We start from the raw sequence: 14607 nt of genomic DNA, 5'->3' as shown, positions 1-14607 counted from the left end.
GCAATGAGGCTCTGCAGGTGCATGTACGTCTCCTACCTTTATTCTGTCATCAGACACACCAGGTGGATTGCCACAAGGACCTCGTGGCGCAATGGTAGCGCGTCTGACTCAAGATCAGAAGGTTTCGTGTTCAAATCACGTCGGGGGCATATTTGCTTTTCCCACTCTGAAATATAAAATTGCTCTTCAGTATCTCGTTATTTCAACCTGACTGCATCTTTGTGCTCTGGGCCTAGTTGTTCTGGCGTTTCGAATGTAAACTTTGCAGCAGGGAAGTATCATATTGACAGACACCCATGAAGGACATGGTCAACCTTTAAAGCAGGCCAATCTCTATGTTTTACTGGATGCAGCAGAAGTATTTCCTCTTTACCATCTCTTCAAGTGGGCCTGACTGATGTGCTGTTTTGTGCACGCTACGTGGGCTTTGTAAAGCATACCTCTGCCATTTGCATGGCCTCCTAGCGCTGTCAATATTTTCGTGTAATCGCTGAATGCTGCACTGTCCTGGGAACTCTAGGTGTGACTAAAGGATATATTTTGGGGCCCCGAAAGGGGGTCGGCAGTCTAGTGGCAATGGGCATCACTTTGCAGTTTGGGTTTGTGAGTTCAGGTACCGGTCTGGTGTCGGAAACCTGTAAGCGCCCTCCCAATCAACTGTCGGTCCTGGATTGTGAGGATTTCCCCTTATACTGGTCTCAGTAGACACATTTCCATTTTACTTTTTCACTCTCGCATTGCCTATTTCTCTCTCTCTCATAGTTACATTATAGACAAGAGAGACATTGTCAGCGAGAGGGTTGCACAGCACCTTCCCCCCTTTCCCTGAGTGCATTGCAAGGGGCTCTGGGAGGCGTGCACATTTGTCTGAAACACAAAGATCCACTGGCAATAAAAAGCGTAGGTCCCTAGTTTGCATTTCTTAGAATTTGAGGTGACACTCAGAGTTGTCTCGGGCGTGACTGTACCTTTCATAGGCGATGTGCTAATCCCCAAACCCTCTTCCTTTGTCCCAGTAATCTGTCTTAGTGCCTCTAGCAAGTTGTTTTCTGAAACAAAGCTTACCTGAACATCCTGTAAAATTGGTAACTTTTCAGTAGCAGTACAGTGCAGTATATAGCATTCCTGTTGCGCACAGCATCTAGTTCCAAAAATTGCTTACTCTACCCCAGAAATTAGAATTCACCCAGTCAAACAGAGGGATCTATAAAGAGCATGGCAAGTAGTTAACATAAGCTACTTCCCCCAAGTTCTCTTGGTGAACTCTGCTGCCCTCTTTTAACAGAAGAATGCAACTGCAGGTCTTGCTTCTCAGCAAGGTACCTACATATAGAATCCTTGGTGCACTCTTGCTAAATCTGCTGGAATGTGTCTTCTATTGTGCCCAAGGTGGTTGTGTATTTGGGGACTCAGGGAAGCAAGGGAGCAGTCTAATGCACTGCAGTGCTAAGAGAGGCATGCCTTTTTCAGAAAAAAGTTCAGGTTTTCTGCCAATCAGAAAAAAATAGCAATGCAATCAGGCCAAAGGCAGAACACACATGCCAGTGAGTCTCTGTGGCGCAATTGGTTAGCGCGTTCGGCTGTTAACCGAAAAGACGCTGCTGTTTTGGGCACAAAGACACAGAGTGTTCCACTCAGTAAACCTGAGTCATTTCTCCCGTCTTCTCTGGGTTCAGCCTACTGTCCCCTTTTAAGACAAGTGCGCAACTGTGGCTTTCTCCTCATAGCAAGTTATGCCTACACAGAGGGCATTTGGTGCACTGTTGATGGGCTCTGTCCTCTACTAAATCCCCTGTGTTTGTGGATTACGGGAGGTAGGGAAGTGCTTGATACCCTGATTTGCTGTGGGAAATAGAGCTATTTTAGAAATATTTTCAGGTTGCCTGGGGAGCATAAGCAAACAGCACACCAATCAGGCCCCAGAGTAAGCACTGCATGAGTCTCTGTGGCGCAATCGGTTAGCGCGTGCGGCTGTTAACCGAAAGGTTGGTGGTTCAAGCCCACCCAGGGACGATGCGTTTTGGCTCAAAAATTCAGCATGACCAACTATGAACTTCTGTTTACCTCTCGCAGGTCTCGTCTGCTGACGTCCAAAAAATCCAATAAACTGCAAGCAATTCTTCTCGCTTGCTTTAGTTTTTCAAAACTTGCCATTCAATTCATAAACATCAAGACTTCATGGGAAGGGTTTGGCTGCAGCGTGTACTGATGCACAGAAGGAAGCTATCCTAGCCAGTCTACTTAAAGAAGCAATGAGGCTCTGCAGGTGCATGTACGTCTCCTACCTTTACTCTGTCATCAGACACACCAGGTGGACTGCCACAAGGACCTCGTGGTGCAATGGTAGTGCGTCTGACTCCCGAGCAGAAGGTTGCGTGTTCAAATCACGTCGGGGTCATATTTGCCTTTCCCACTCTGAAATGCAAAATTGCTCTTCAGTATCTCGTTATTTGAACCTGACTGCATCTTTGTGCTCTGGGCCTAGTTGTTCTGGCGTTTCGAATGTAAGCTTTGCAGCAGGGAAGTATCATATTGACAGACACCCATGAAGGACATGGTCAACCTTTAAAGCAGGCCAATCCCTATGTTTTACTGGATGCAGCAGAAGTATTTCCTCTTTACCATCTCTTCAAGTGGGCCTGACTGATGTGCTGTTTTGTGCACGCTACGTGGGCTTTGTAAAGCATACCTCTGCCATTTGCATGGCCTCCTAGCGCTGTCAATATTTTCGTGTAATCGCTGAATGCTGCACTGTCCTGGGAACTGTAGGTGTGACTAAAGGATATATGCTGGGGCCCCGAAAGGGGGTCGGCAGTCTACTGGCAATGCCCATCACTTTGCAGTTTGGGTTTGTGAGTTCAGGTACCGGTCTGGTGTCGGAAACCTGTAAGCGCCCTCCCAATCAACTGTCGGTCCTGGATTGTGAGGATTTCCCCTTATACTGGTCTCAGTAGACACATTTCCATTTTACTTTTTCACTCTCGCATTGCCTATTTCTCTCTCTCTCATAGATACATTATAGACAAGAGAGACATTGTCAGCGAGAGGGCTTCACAGCACCTTCCCCCATTTCCCTAAGTGCATTGCAAGGGGCTCTGGGAGGCGTGCACATTTGTCTGAAACACAAAGATCCACTGGCAATAAAAAGCGTAGGTCCCTAGCTTACATTTCTTAGAATTTGAGGTGACACTCAGAGTTGTCTCGGGCGTGACTGTACCTTTCATAGTGCTAATCCCCAAACCCTCTTCCTTTGTCCCAGTAATCTGTCTTAGTGCCTCTAGCAAGTTGTTTTCTGAAACAAAGCTTACCTGAACATCCTGTAAAATTGGTAACTTTTCAGTAGCAGTACAGTGCAGTATATAGCATTCCTGTTGCGCACAGCATCTAGATCCAAAAATTGCTTACTCTACCCCAGAAATTAGAATTCACCCAGTCAAACAGAGGGATCTATAAAGAGCATGGCAAGTAGTTAACATAAGCTACTTCCCCTAAGTTCTCTTGGTGCACTCTGCTGCCCTCTTTTAACAGAAGAATGCAACTGCAGGTCTTGCTTCTCAGCAAGGTACCTACATATAGAATCCTTGGTGCACTCTTGCTAAATCTGCTGGAATGTGTCTTCTATTGTGCCCAAGGTGGTTGTGTATTTGGGGACTCAGGGAAGCAAGGGAGCAGTCTAATGCACTGCAGTGCTAAGAGAGGCATGCCTTTTTCAGAAAAAAGTTCAGGTTTTCTGCCAATCAGAAAAAAATAGCAATGCAATCAGGCCAAAGGCAGAACACACATGCCAGTGAGTCTCTGTGGCGCAATTGGTTAGCGCGTTCGGCTGTTAACCGAAAAGACGCTGCTGTTTTTGGCACAAAGACACAGAGTGTTCCACTCAGTAAACCTGAGTCATTTCTCCCGTGTTCTCTGGGTTCAGCCTACTGTCCCCTTTTAACACAAGTGCGCAACTGTGGCTTTCTCCTCATAGCAAGTTATGCCTATGATATGATAAGGCATTTGTAACGCGCCTATACACAAGTGTTTCAAGGCGCGACGAGGCAGGGGGGGGACAAGGGGAGACAGACAACGATCTTACTAGGCCAGGTGTCATTCAGATCGCGCAAGTGCAAGGGTAGAGGGGAAGGGAAAAGTGCATGGGGGAAGGGAGAGGGGAAAGTGCAGTACAGGGTTATAAGCATACAGCATACAGGATAAATAACAAGGGCCAGCTGGTGGCAAGTGCGAGGTAAGTGCAGACAAGTGCTGGGAAGGGGGGCTGTATGGATACAGACACAGTCCCGTAGTGCAGGGGTTGCCGTGGAGGCAGTGCAGGGGAGAGTGGCTGGGCCGAGAACGGTGAATGGCCCAGTTGCAGATTCAGTGCAGTTTCAGTAGTATTAGCAGGGGAGAGGGGGAGAGAAAGCGGAGGCAAAGAGGAAGGTTTTGAGGTGCTTCCGGAACCGGAGGTGGTTCTCCTCAAGTTTCAGGGAGGTAGGAAGGCTGTTCCAGAGGGAGGCCCCTGCAGTGGAAAGAGATCTGCCCCCAACTCGTTGTTTGGAGAAGCGGCTGACCCTGAGGGAGTTGGAGGCGGATGAGCGAAGAGCTCGAGAAGGAAGATATTTAGGAAGAGAGAGTTGAAGGTATTTTGGCCCAAGGCCCCAGACGGCCTTGTGGACAATGCAGAGGGTTTTGAACTTGATCATCGCAGTCACTGGGAGCCAGTGTAGTGATTTCAGTCCTGGAGAGATACGGTCCCTGGGCTTGAGGCCAAGGACAAGCCTTGCAGTCCTGTTCTGGATGAGTTGCAAAGGGCGGAGAGTAGAGGCGGGCAGATTAAGATAGAGGCTGTTACAGTAGTCCAGCTTAGAGAGAACCAGGGCTCTAGAGACAGTGAGCTTCTGGGGGAAGGAGAGGAAAGGAAGGATACCTCTGAGGAGGTGTAGCTGGTAGTGTGACTTCTTAGATACGTCGGATATGTGAGGAGAGAGGGAGAGTGTGGAGTCGAAGATGACCCCAAGGTTTTTTGCCTTGCAGGTAGGAGTAGGAAGAGGGCCCAGAGAGGCCGGCCAGAGAGCAGCAGGGAAGGAGGGAGTGGGAGTGCCGATGAGTAGAATCTCAGTCTTACTGGCATTAAGGCAGAGGTCGTTGGCGGCACACCATTCCTGGATAGCAGAAAGACAGTCAGAGATGAGGGAAGGAGAAGAGGAGGCCGAGGGTAGCCTGAAAATGAGTTGGGTATCATCCGCATAGCACTGAAAGTAGGGGCAGAGAGCGGCGATGTGGTGGGCAAGAAGTGCCAGATACTGGTTGAACAGCCAGGGAGAGAGGTTAGATCCCTGGGGGACACCACAGGTAGAGAAGAAGATGTCAGAGAGGAAAGACCCCAGTTGGACCTGGGAGGGTCGATTTGAGAGGAAAGAGGTCAGCCACGTCAGAGCCTGACCAGTGATACCGAGGTTATCACGGAGACGGTTGAGCAGGATGGTATGGTTGACAGTATCAAAGGCAGAAGAGAGATCAAGCAAAATGAGAACACATGGAATGTTAGAGTCAAGGTTCGAGAGCAGGTCCTCACGGATGTTCAGGAGAGCAGTTTCCGTGCTTCTGGCAGCTCTGAAGCCAGACTGATGGTCATGAAGACTACCAACACATTCAGCATGGAGATTAAGCTGGGAGATGGCCAGTTTCTCCAGGAGCTTGCCCAGGAAGGGAGTGATAGAGATTGGGCGATAGTTAGCTGGGCAGGAAGGGTCGGAAGAGGGTTTCTTAAGAAGGGGGTGCACAAGGGAGTGCTTGAGAGGGGATGGGAAGACTCCAGAGGCGAAGGAGTGACTGCAGAAGTCAGCAAGGGCAGGAGCCAAGGAGTCAATGTGGTCCTTGATAGTTTTGGAGGAACAGGGGTGGACCTGTTTTGATGAGACTTTCATAGATCGGACTTGTCTTGAAACCTCGTCAGCAGAAAAAAGGGGAAAGGAAGAGAAGGAGAGAGGAGGGGTGGCTGCAGAAGAGCCAGAGGAAGGGCAGGGAATAGAGGGGGGGAGGTTATAGGAGGAGAGTGAGGACAGGATGTCCTGAGTTTTTGAAATGAAGTGAGAGGCCAGTGCCGTGCAGAGGGCCTGGGAGGGGACAGGAGAGGTAGAGACTGCAGCAGGGTTGGCCAGCTCCTTGCAGATTTTAAAGAGTTCGGCCGAATTGTTAGATGCCGCAGAGATGCGGGCTTGGATAAGGGCTCTCTTCTTGGTGAGAACGGAGAGCCGGTATTGCCTTTGGAGCAGGCGACAGGCCAGTTTGTCAGAGGATGAACATGAAGCACGCCATTTCCTCTCTGCCACCCTGCACTTGCGCTTAAGGGTGACGAGATCCGAGTCATACCAGGAGTTACATTTGGCTTTGGGCTTCAGGCGGATTCTCATGACAGGGGCAAGGATATCAAGAGTATCAGATATAGCGGAGTGGAGAGTGGAGAGGGCTGTGTCAGGGTGGGAGTCAGCCGAAGGGGTAGGAGGGGGCAAGAAGGTGGCAGCAAAAGCCTCAACTGACACGCGCTTCATGGGTCGGATGACCGAGAAGGAAGGTGGCAGTGATGGGGGTGGCTTTGCCTGTGGGGTAGGGAGGGTGAGGTGGGAGGAGAGGAGAAAGTGATCACTCCAGGAGAGAGGAGTGGAGAGAGGGACAGAGAGGGGAAGGTCAGAGGAGATCAGGGCATCAAGAGTGTGCCCTGCAGAATGAGTCGGCCCAGACGGGAGAATAGAGAGTGAGAGAGAGTCGCAGAGGTTGCGAAAGAGTCCAGAGGGGGGACAGGAGGCATCCAGGTGGATGTTGAAGTCTCCAAGAAAGAGGAGTTGAGTGGTTGAGGACAGGAGTGAGGAGGAGAGGTCCGCCCACTCGGAGAGGAAGGAGGAAATTTGACCAGGTGGCCGATAGATAGTAGCCACGGTAAGGGAATGGCTAGGAGAGAGAGAGAGTCGGCAGACAAGACATTCAAAAGAGGAGTAGGTCTGCATGGGAGTAACAGTGGCAGGAATCCACTCAGGGAAGATAAGGGCCACACCTCCCCCCGCACGGTTGGGCCTGGGCACAGAGAGGATCTCTATATACAGAGGACATTTGGTGCACTGTTGATGGGCTCTGTCCTCTACTAAATCCCCTGTGTTTGTGGATTAGGGGAGGTAGGGAAGTGCTTGATACCCTGATTTGCTGTGGGAAATAGAGCTATTTTAGAAATATTTTCAGGTTGCCTGGGAAGCATAAGCAAACAGCACACCAATCACGCCCCAGTGTAAGAACTGCATGAGTCTATGTGGCGCAATCGGTTAGCGCGTTCGGCTGTTAACCGAAAGGTTGATGGTTCAAACCCACCCAGGGACGGTGCATTTTGGCTCAAAAATTAAGCGTGACCAACTATGGACTTCTGTTTACCTCTCGCAGGTCTCGTCTGCTGACGTCCAAAAAATCCAATAAACTGCAAGCAATTCTTCTTGCTTGCTTTAGTTTTTCAAAACTTGCCATTCAATTCATAAACATCAAGACTTCATGGGAAGGGTTTAGCTGCAGCGTGTACTGAAGCACAGAAGGAAGCTATCCTAGCCAGTCTACTTAAAGAAGCAATGAGGCTCTGCAGGTCAATGTACGTCTCCTACCTTTATTCTGTCATCGGACACACTATGTGGATTGCCACAAGGACCTTGTGGCGCAATGGTAGCGCGTCTGACTCCAGATCAGAAGGTTTCGTGTTCAAATCACGTCGGGGTCATATTCGCTTTTCCCACTCTGAAATATAAAATTGCTCTTCAGTATCTCGTTATTTCAACCTGACTGCATCTTTGTGCTCTGGGCCTAGTTGTTGTGGCGTTTCGAATGTAAACTTTGCAGCAGGGAAGTATCATATTGACAGACACCCATGAAGGACATGGTCAACCTTTAAAGCAGGCCAATCTCTATGTTTTACTGGATGCAGCAGAAGTATTTCCTCTTTACCATCTCTTCAAGTGGGCCTGACTGATGTGCTGTTTTGTGCACGCTACGTGGGCTTTGTAAAGCATACCTCTGCCATTTGCATGGCCTCCTAGCGCTGTCAATATTTTCGTGTAATCGCTGAATGCTGCACTGTCCTGGGAACTCTAGGTGTGACTAAAGGATATATGCTGGGGCCCCGAAAGGGGGTCGGCAGTCTAGTGGCAATGCCCATCACTTTGCAGTTTGGGTTTGTGAGTTCAGGTACCGGTCTGGTGTCGGAAACCTGTAAGCGCCCTCCCAATCAACTGTCGGTCCTGGATTGTGAGGATTTCCCCTTATACTGGTCTCAGTAGACACATTTCCATTTTACTTTTTCACTCTCGCATTGCCTATTTCTCGCTCTCTCATAGATACATTATAGACAAGAGAGACATTGTCAGCGAGAGGGCTTCACAGCACCTTCCCCCCTTTCCCTAAGTGCATTGCAAGGGGCTCTGGGAGGCGTGCACATTTGTCTGAAACACAAAGATCCACTGCCAATAAAAGGCGTAGGACCCCAGTTCGCATTTCTTAGAATTTGAGGAGGCACTCAGAGTTGTCTCGGGCGTGACTGTACCTTTCATAGGAGATGTGCTAATCCCCAAACCCTCTTCCTTTGTCCCAGTAATCTGTCCTAGGGCCTCTAGCAAGTTCTTTTCTGAAACAAAGCTTACCTGAACATCCTGTAAAATTGGTAACTTTTCAGTAGCAGTACAGTGCAGTATATAGCATTCCTGTTGCGCACAGCATCTAGATCCAAAAATTGCTTACTCTACCCCAGAAATTAGAATTCACCCAGTCAAACAGAGGGATCTATAAAGAGCATGGCAAGTAGTTAACATAAGCTACTTCCCCCAAGTTCTCTTGGTGCACTCTGCTGCCCTCTTTTAACAGAAGAATGCAACTGCAGGTCTTGCTTCTCAGCAAGGTACCTACATATAGAAACCTTGGTGCACTCTTGCTAAATCTGCTGGAATGTGTCTTCTATTGTGCCCAAGGTGGTTGTGTATTTGGGGACTCAGGGAAGCAAGGGAGCAGTCTAATGCACTGCAGTGCTACGAGAGGCATGCCTTTTTCAGAAAAAAGTTCAGGTTTTCTGCCAATCAGAAAAAAATAGCAATGCAATCAGGCCAAAGGCAGAACACACATGCCAGTGAGTCTCTGTGGCACAATTGGTTAGCGCGTTCGGCTGTTAACCGAAAAGACGCTGCTGTTTTTGGCACAAAGACACAGAGTGTTCCACTCAGTAAACCTGAGTCATTTCTCCCGTGTTCTCTGGGTTCAGCCTACTGTCCCCTTTTAACACAAGTGCGCAACTGTGGCTTTCTCCTCATAAAAAGTTATGCCTACACAGAGGACATTTGGTGCACTGTTGATGGGCTCTGTCCTCTACTAAATCCCCTGTGTTTGTGGATTAGGGGAGGTAGGGAAGTGCTTGATACCCTGATTTGCTGTGGGAAATAGAGCTATTTTAGAAATATTTTCAGGTTGCCTGGGAAGCATAAGCAAACAGCACACCAATAAGGCCCCAGTGTAAGCACTGCATGAGTCTCTGTGGCGCAATCGGTTAGCGTGTTCGGCTGTTAACCGAAAGGTTGGTGGTTCAAGCCCACCCAGGGACGATGCATTTTGGCTCAAAAATTCAGCATGACCAACTATGAACTTCTGTTTACCTCTCGCAGGTCTCGTCTGCTGACGTCCAAAAAATCCAATAAACTGTAAGCAATTCTTCTCGCTTGCTTTAGTTTTTCAAAACTTGCCATTCAATTCATAAACATCAAGACTTCATGGGAAGGGTTTGGCTGCAGCGTGTACTGATGCACAGAAGGAAGCTATCCTAGCCAGTCTACCTAAAGAAGCAATGAGGCTCTGCAGGTGCATGTACGTCTCCTACCTTTATTCTGTCATCAGACACACCAGGTGGATTGCCACAAGGACCTCGTGGCGCAATGGTAGCGCGTCTGACTCCAGATCAGAAGGTTGCGTGTTCAAATCACGTCGGGGGCATATTTGCTTTTCCCACTCTGAAATACAAAATTGCTCTTCAGTATCTCGTTATTTCAACCTGACTGCAGCTTTGTGCTCTGGGACTAGTTGTTCTGGCGTTTCGAATGTAAGCTTTGCAGCAGGGAAGTATCATATTGACAGACACCCATGAAGGACATGGTCAACCTTTAAAGCAGGCCAATCTCTATGTTTTACTGGATGCAGCAGAAGTATTTCCTCTTTACCATCTCTTCAAGTGGGCCTGATTGATGTGCTGTTTTGTGCACGCTACGTAGGCTTTGTAAAGCATACCTCTTCCATTTGCATGGCCTCCTAGCGCTGTCAATATTTTCGTGTAATCGCTGAATGCTGCAGTGTCCTGGGAACTCTAGGTGTGACTAAAGGATATATGTTGGGGCCCCGAAAGGGGGTCGGCAGTCTAGTGGCAATGCCCATCACTTTGCAGTTTGGGTTTGTGAGTTCAGGTACCGGTCTGGTGTCGGGAACCTGTAAACGCCCTCCCAATCAACTGTCGGTCCTGGATTGTGAGGATTTCCCCTTATAATGGTCTCAGTAGACACATTTCCATTTTACTTTTTCACTCTCGCATTGCCTATTTCTCTCTCTCTCATAGATACATTATAGACAAGAGAGACATTGTCAGCGAGAGGGCTTCACAGCACCTTCCCCCATTTCCCTAAGTGCATTGCAAGGGGCTCTGGGAGGCGTGCACATTTGTCTGAAACACAAAGATCCCCTAGCAATAAAAAGCGTAGGTCCCTAGTTTGCATTTCTTAGAATTTGAGGAGGCACTCAGAGTTGTCTCGGGCGTGACTGTACCTTTCATAGGAGATGTGCTAATCCCCAAACCCTCTTCCTTTGTCCCAGTAATCTGTCCTAGGGCCTCTAGCAAGTTGTTTTCTGAAACAAAGCTTACCTGAACATCCTGTAAAATTGGTAACTTTTCAGTAGCAGTACAGTGCAGTATATAGCATTCCTGTTGCGCACAGCATCTAGATCCAAAAATTGCTTACTCTACCCCAGAAATTAGAATTCACCCAGTCAAACAGAGGGATCTATAAAGAGCATGGCAAGTAGTTAACATAAGCTACTTCCCCCAAGTTCTCTTGGTGCACTCTGCTGCCCTCTTTTAACAGAAGAATGCAACTGCAGGTCTTGCTTCTCAGCAAGGTACCTACATATAGAAACCTTGGTGCACTCTTGCTAAATCTGCTGGAATGTGTCTTCTATTGTGCCCAAGGTGGTTGTGTATTTGGGGACTCAGGGAAGCAAGGGAGCAGTCTAATGCACTGCAGTGCTACGAGAGGCATGCCTTTTTCAGAAAAAAGTTCAGGTTTTCTGCCAATCAGAAAAAAATAGCAATGCAATCAGGCCAAAGGCAGAACACACATGCCAGTGAGTCTCTGTGGCACAATGGTTAGCGCGTTCGGCTGTTAACCGAAAAGACGCTGCTGTTTTTGGCACAAAGACACAGAGTGTTCCACTCAGTAAACCTGAGTCATTTCTCCCGTGTTCTCTGGGTTCAGCCTACTGTCCCCTTTTAACACAAGTGCGCAACTGTGGCTTTCTCCTCATAGCAAGTTATGCCTACACAGAGGACATTTGGTGCACTGTTGATGGGCTCTGTCCTCTACTAAATCCCCTGTGTTTGTGGATTAGGGGAGGTAGGGAAGTGCTTGATATCCTGATTTGCTGTGGGAAATAGAGCTATTTTAGAAATATTTTCAGGTTGCCTGGGAAGCATAAGCAAACAGCACACCAATCAGGCCCCAGTGTAAGCACTGCATGAGTCTCTGTGGCGCAATCGGTTAGCGCGTTCGGCTGTTAACCGAAAGGTTGGTGGTTCAAGCCCACCCAGGGACGATGCATTTTGGCTCAAAAATTCAGCATGACCAACTATGAACTTCTGTTTACCTCTCGCAGGTCTCGTCTGCTGACGTCCAAAAAATCCAATAAACTGCAAGCAATTCTTCTCGCTTGCTTTAGTTTTTCAAAACTTGCCATTCAATTCATAAACATCAAGACTTCATGGGAAGGGTTTGGCTGCAGCGTGTACTGATGCACAGAAGGAAGCTATCCTAGCCAGTCTACTTAAAGAAGCAATGAGGCTCTGCAGGTGCATATACGTCTCCTACCTTTATTCTGTCATCAGACACACCAGGTGGAGTGCCGCATGGACCTCGTGGCGCAATGGTAGCGCGTCTGACTCCAGATCCGAAGGTTTCGTGTTCAAATCACGTCGGGGTCATATTTGCTTTTCCCACTCTGAAATATAAAATTGCTCTTCAGTATCTCGTTATTTCAACCTGACTGCATCTTTGTGCTCTGGGCCTAGTTGTTCTGGCGTTTCGAATGTAAGCTTTGCAGCAGGGAAGTATCATATTGACAGACACCCATGAAGGACATGGTCAACCTTTAAAGCAGGCCAATCTCTATGTTTTACTGGATGCAGCAGAAGTATTTCCTCTTTACCATCTCTTCAAGTGGGCCTGACTGATGTGCTGTTTTGTGCACGCTACGTGGGCTTTGTAAAGCATACCTCTGCCATTTGCATGGTCTCCTAGCGCTGTCAATATTTTCGTGTAATCGCTGAATGCTGCACTGTCCTGGGAACTCTAGGTGTGACTAAAGGATATATGCTGGGGCCCCGAAAGGGGGTCGGCAGTCTAGTGGCAATGCCCATCACTTTGTAGTTTGGGTTTGTGAGTTCAGGTACCGGTCTGGTGTCAGAAAACTGTAAGCGCCCTCCCAATCAACTGTCGGTCCTGGATTGTGAGGATTTCCCCTTATACTGGTCTCAGTAGACACATTTCCATTTTACTTTTTCACTCTCACATTGCCTATTTCTCTCTCTCTCATAGATACATTATAGACAAGAGAGACATTGTCAGCGAGAGGGTTGCACAGCACCTTCCCCCATTTCCCTAAGTGCATTGCATGGGGCTCTGGGAGGCGTGCACATTTGTCTGAAACACAAAGATCCACTGGCAATAAAAGGCGTAGGACCCCAGTTCGCATTTCTTAGAATTTGAGGAGGCACTCAGAGTTGTCTCGGGCGTGACTGTACCTTTCATAGGAGATGTGCTAATCCCCAAACCCTCTTCCTTTGTCCCAGTAATCTGTCCTAGGGCCTCTAGCAAGTTGTTTTCTGAAACAAAGCTTACCTGAACATCCTGTAAAATTGGTAACTTTTCAGTAGCAGTACAGTGCAGTATATAGCATTCCTGTTGCGCACAGCATCTAGATCCAAAAATTGCTTACTCTACCCCAGAAATTAGAATTCACCCAGTCAAACAGAGGGATCTATAAAGATCATGGCAAGTAGTTAACATAAGCTACTTCCCCCAAGTTCTCTTGGTGCACTCTGCTGCCCTCTTTTAACAGAAGAATGCAACTGCAGGTCCTGCTTCTCAGCAAGGTACCTACATATAGAATCCTTGGTGCACTCTTGCTAAATCTGCTGGAATGTGTCTTCTATTGTGCCCAAGGTGGTTGTGTATTTGGGGACTCAGGGAAGCAAGGGAGCAGTCTAATGCACTGCAGTGCTAAGAGAGGCATGCCTTTTTCAGAAAAAATTTCAGGTTTTCTGCCAATCAGAAAAAAATAGCAATGCAATCAGGCCAAAGGCAGAACACACATGCCAGTGAGTCTCTGTGGCGCAATTGGTTAGCGCGTTCGGCTGTTAACCGAAAAGACGCTGCTGTTTTTGGCACAAAGACACAGAGTGTTCCACTCAGTAAACCTGAGTCATTTCTCCCGTGTTCTCTGGGTTCAGCCTACTGTCCCCTTTTAACACAAGTGCGCAACTGTGGCTTTCTCCTCATAGCAAGTTATGCCTACACAGAGGGCATTTGGTGCACTGTTGATGGGCTCCGTCCTCTACTAAATCCCCTGTGTTTGTGGATTACGGGAGGTAGGGAAGTACTTGATACCCTGATTTGCTGTGGGAAATAGAGCTATTTTAGAAATATTTTCAGGTTGCCTGGGGAGCATAAGCAAACAGCAAACCAATCAGGCCCCAGTGTAAGCACTGCATGAGTCTCTGTGGCGCAATCGGTTAGCGCGTTCGGATGTTAACCGAAAGGTTGGTGGTTCAAGCCCACCCAGGGACGATGCATTTTGGCTCAAAAATTCAGCATGACCAACTATGAACTTCTGTTTACCTCTCGCAGGTCTCGTCTGCTGACGTCCAAAAAATCCAATAAACTGCAAGCAATTCTTCTCGCTTGCTTTAGTTTTTCAAAACTTGCCATTCAATTCATAAACATCAAGACTTCATGGGAAGGGTTTGGCTGCAGCGTGTACTGATGCACAGAAGGAAGCTATCCTAGCCAGTCTACTTAAAGAAGCAATGAGGCTCTGCAGGTGCATGTACGTCTCCTACCTTTATTCTGTCATCAGACACACCAGGTGGACTGCCACTAGGACCTCGTGGCGCAATGGTAGGGCGTCTGACTCCAGATCAGAAGGTTGCGTGTTCAAATCACGTCGGGGGCATATTTGCTTTTCCCACTCTGAAATACAAAATTGCTCTTCAGTATCTCGTTATTTCAACCTGACTGCATCTTTGTGCTCTGGGCCTAGTTGTTCTGGCGTTTCGAATGTAAGCTTTGCAGCAGGGAA

General features: G+C 48.1%; 7 non-coding genes across 7 annotated transcripts; all 7 read left to right on the top strand.

Moving 5' to 3' along the window:
- The first annotated feature begins 1939 nt into the window (after window positions 1-1939).
- TRNAN-GUU (transfer RNA asparagine (anticodon GUU)) lies at window positions 1940-2013 on the top strand. The gene has a single exon. It is a non-coding gene; the product is annotated as a tRNA-Asn (tRNA).
- Window positions 2014-7663: 5650 nt separating this feature from the next.
- Window positions 7664-7735, top strand: TRNAW-CCA (transfer RNA tryptophan (anticodon CCA)). Its single transcript has one exon. It is a non-coding gene; the product is annotated as a tRNA-Trp (tRNA).
- A 1790-nt stretch (window positions 7736-9525) lies between these two features.
- On the top strand, window positions 9526-9599 carry TRNAN-GUU (transfer RNA asparagine (anticodon GUU)). Its single transcript has one exon. It is a non-coding gene; the product is annotated as a tRNA-Asn (tRNA).
- A 313-nt stretch (window positions 9600-9912) lies between these two features.
- Window positions 9913-9984, top strand: TRNAW-CCA (transfer RNA tryptophan (anticodon CCA)). The gene has a single exon. It is a non-coding gene; the product is annotated as a tRNA-Trp (tRNA).
- Window positions 9985-11773: 1789 nt separating this feature from the next.
- On the top strand, window positions 11774-11847 carry TRNAN-GUU (transfer RNA asparagine (anticodon GUU)). The gene has a single exon. It is a non-coding gene; the product is annotated as a tRNA-Asn (tRNA).
- Window positions 11848-14022: 2175 nt separating this feature from the next.
- TRNAN-GUU (transfer RNA asparagine (anticodon GUU)) lies at window positions 14023-14096 on the top strand. Its single transcript has one exon. It is a non-coding gene; the product is annotated as a tRNA-Asn (tRNA).
- A 313-nt stretch (window positions 14097-14409) lies between these two features.
- TRNAW-CCA (transfer RNA tryptophan (anticodon CCA)) lies at window positions 14410-14481 on the top strand. Its single transcript has one exon. It is a non-coding gene; the product is annotated as a tRNA-Trp (tRNA).
- The last annotated feature ends 126 nt before the right edge of the window (window positions 14482-14607 follow it).

This window comes from Ambystoma mexicanum, chromosome 11 (assembly GCF_040938575.1).
Source record: "Ambystoma mexicanum isolate Mex_15411 chromosome 11, UKY_AmexF1_1, whole genome shotgun sequence".
In the NCBI taxonomy this organism is placed as follows: domain Eukaryota; kingdom Metazoa; phylum Chordata; class Amphibia; order Caudata; family Ambystomatidae; genus Ambystoma; species Ambystoma mexicanum.
Note: the sequence above shows the minus strand (reverse complement) of the source record. Positions and strands in the feature narration are given on the sequence as shown.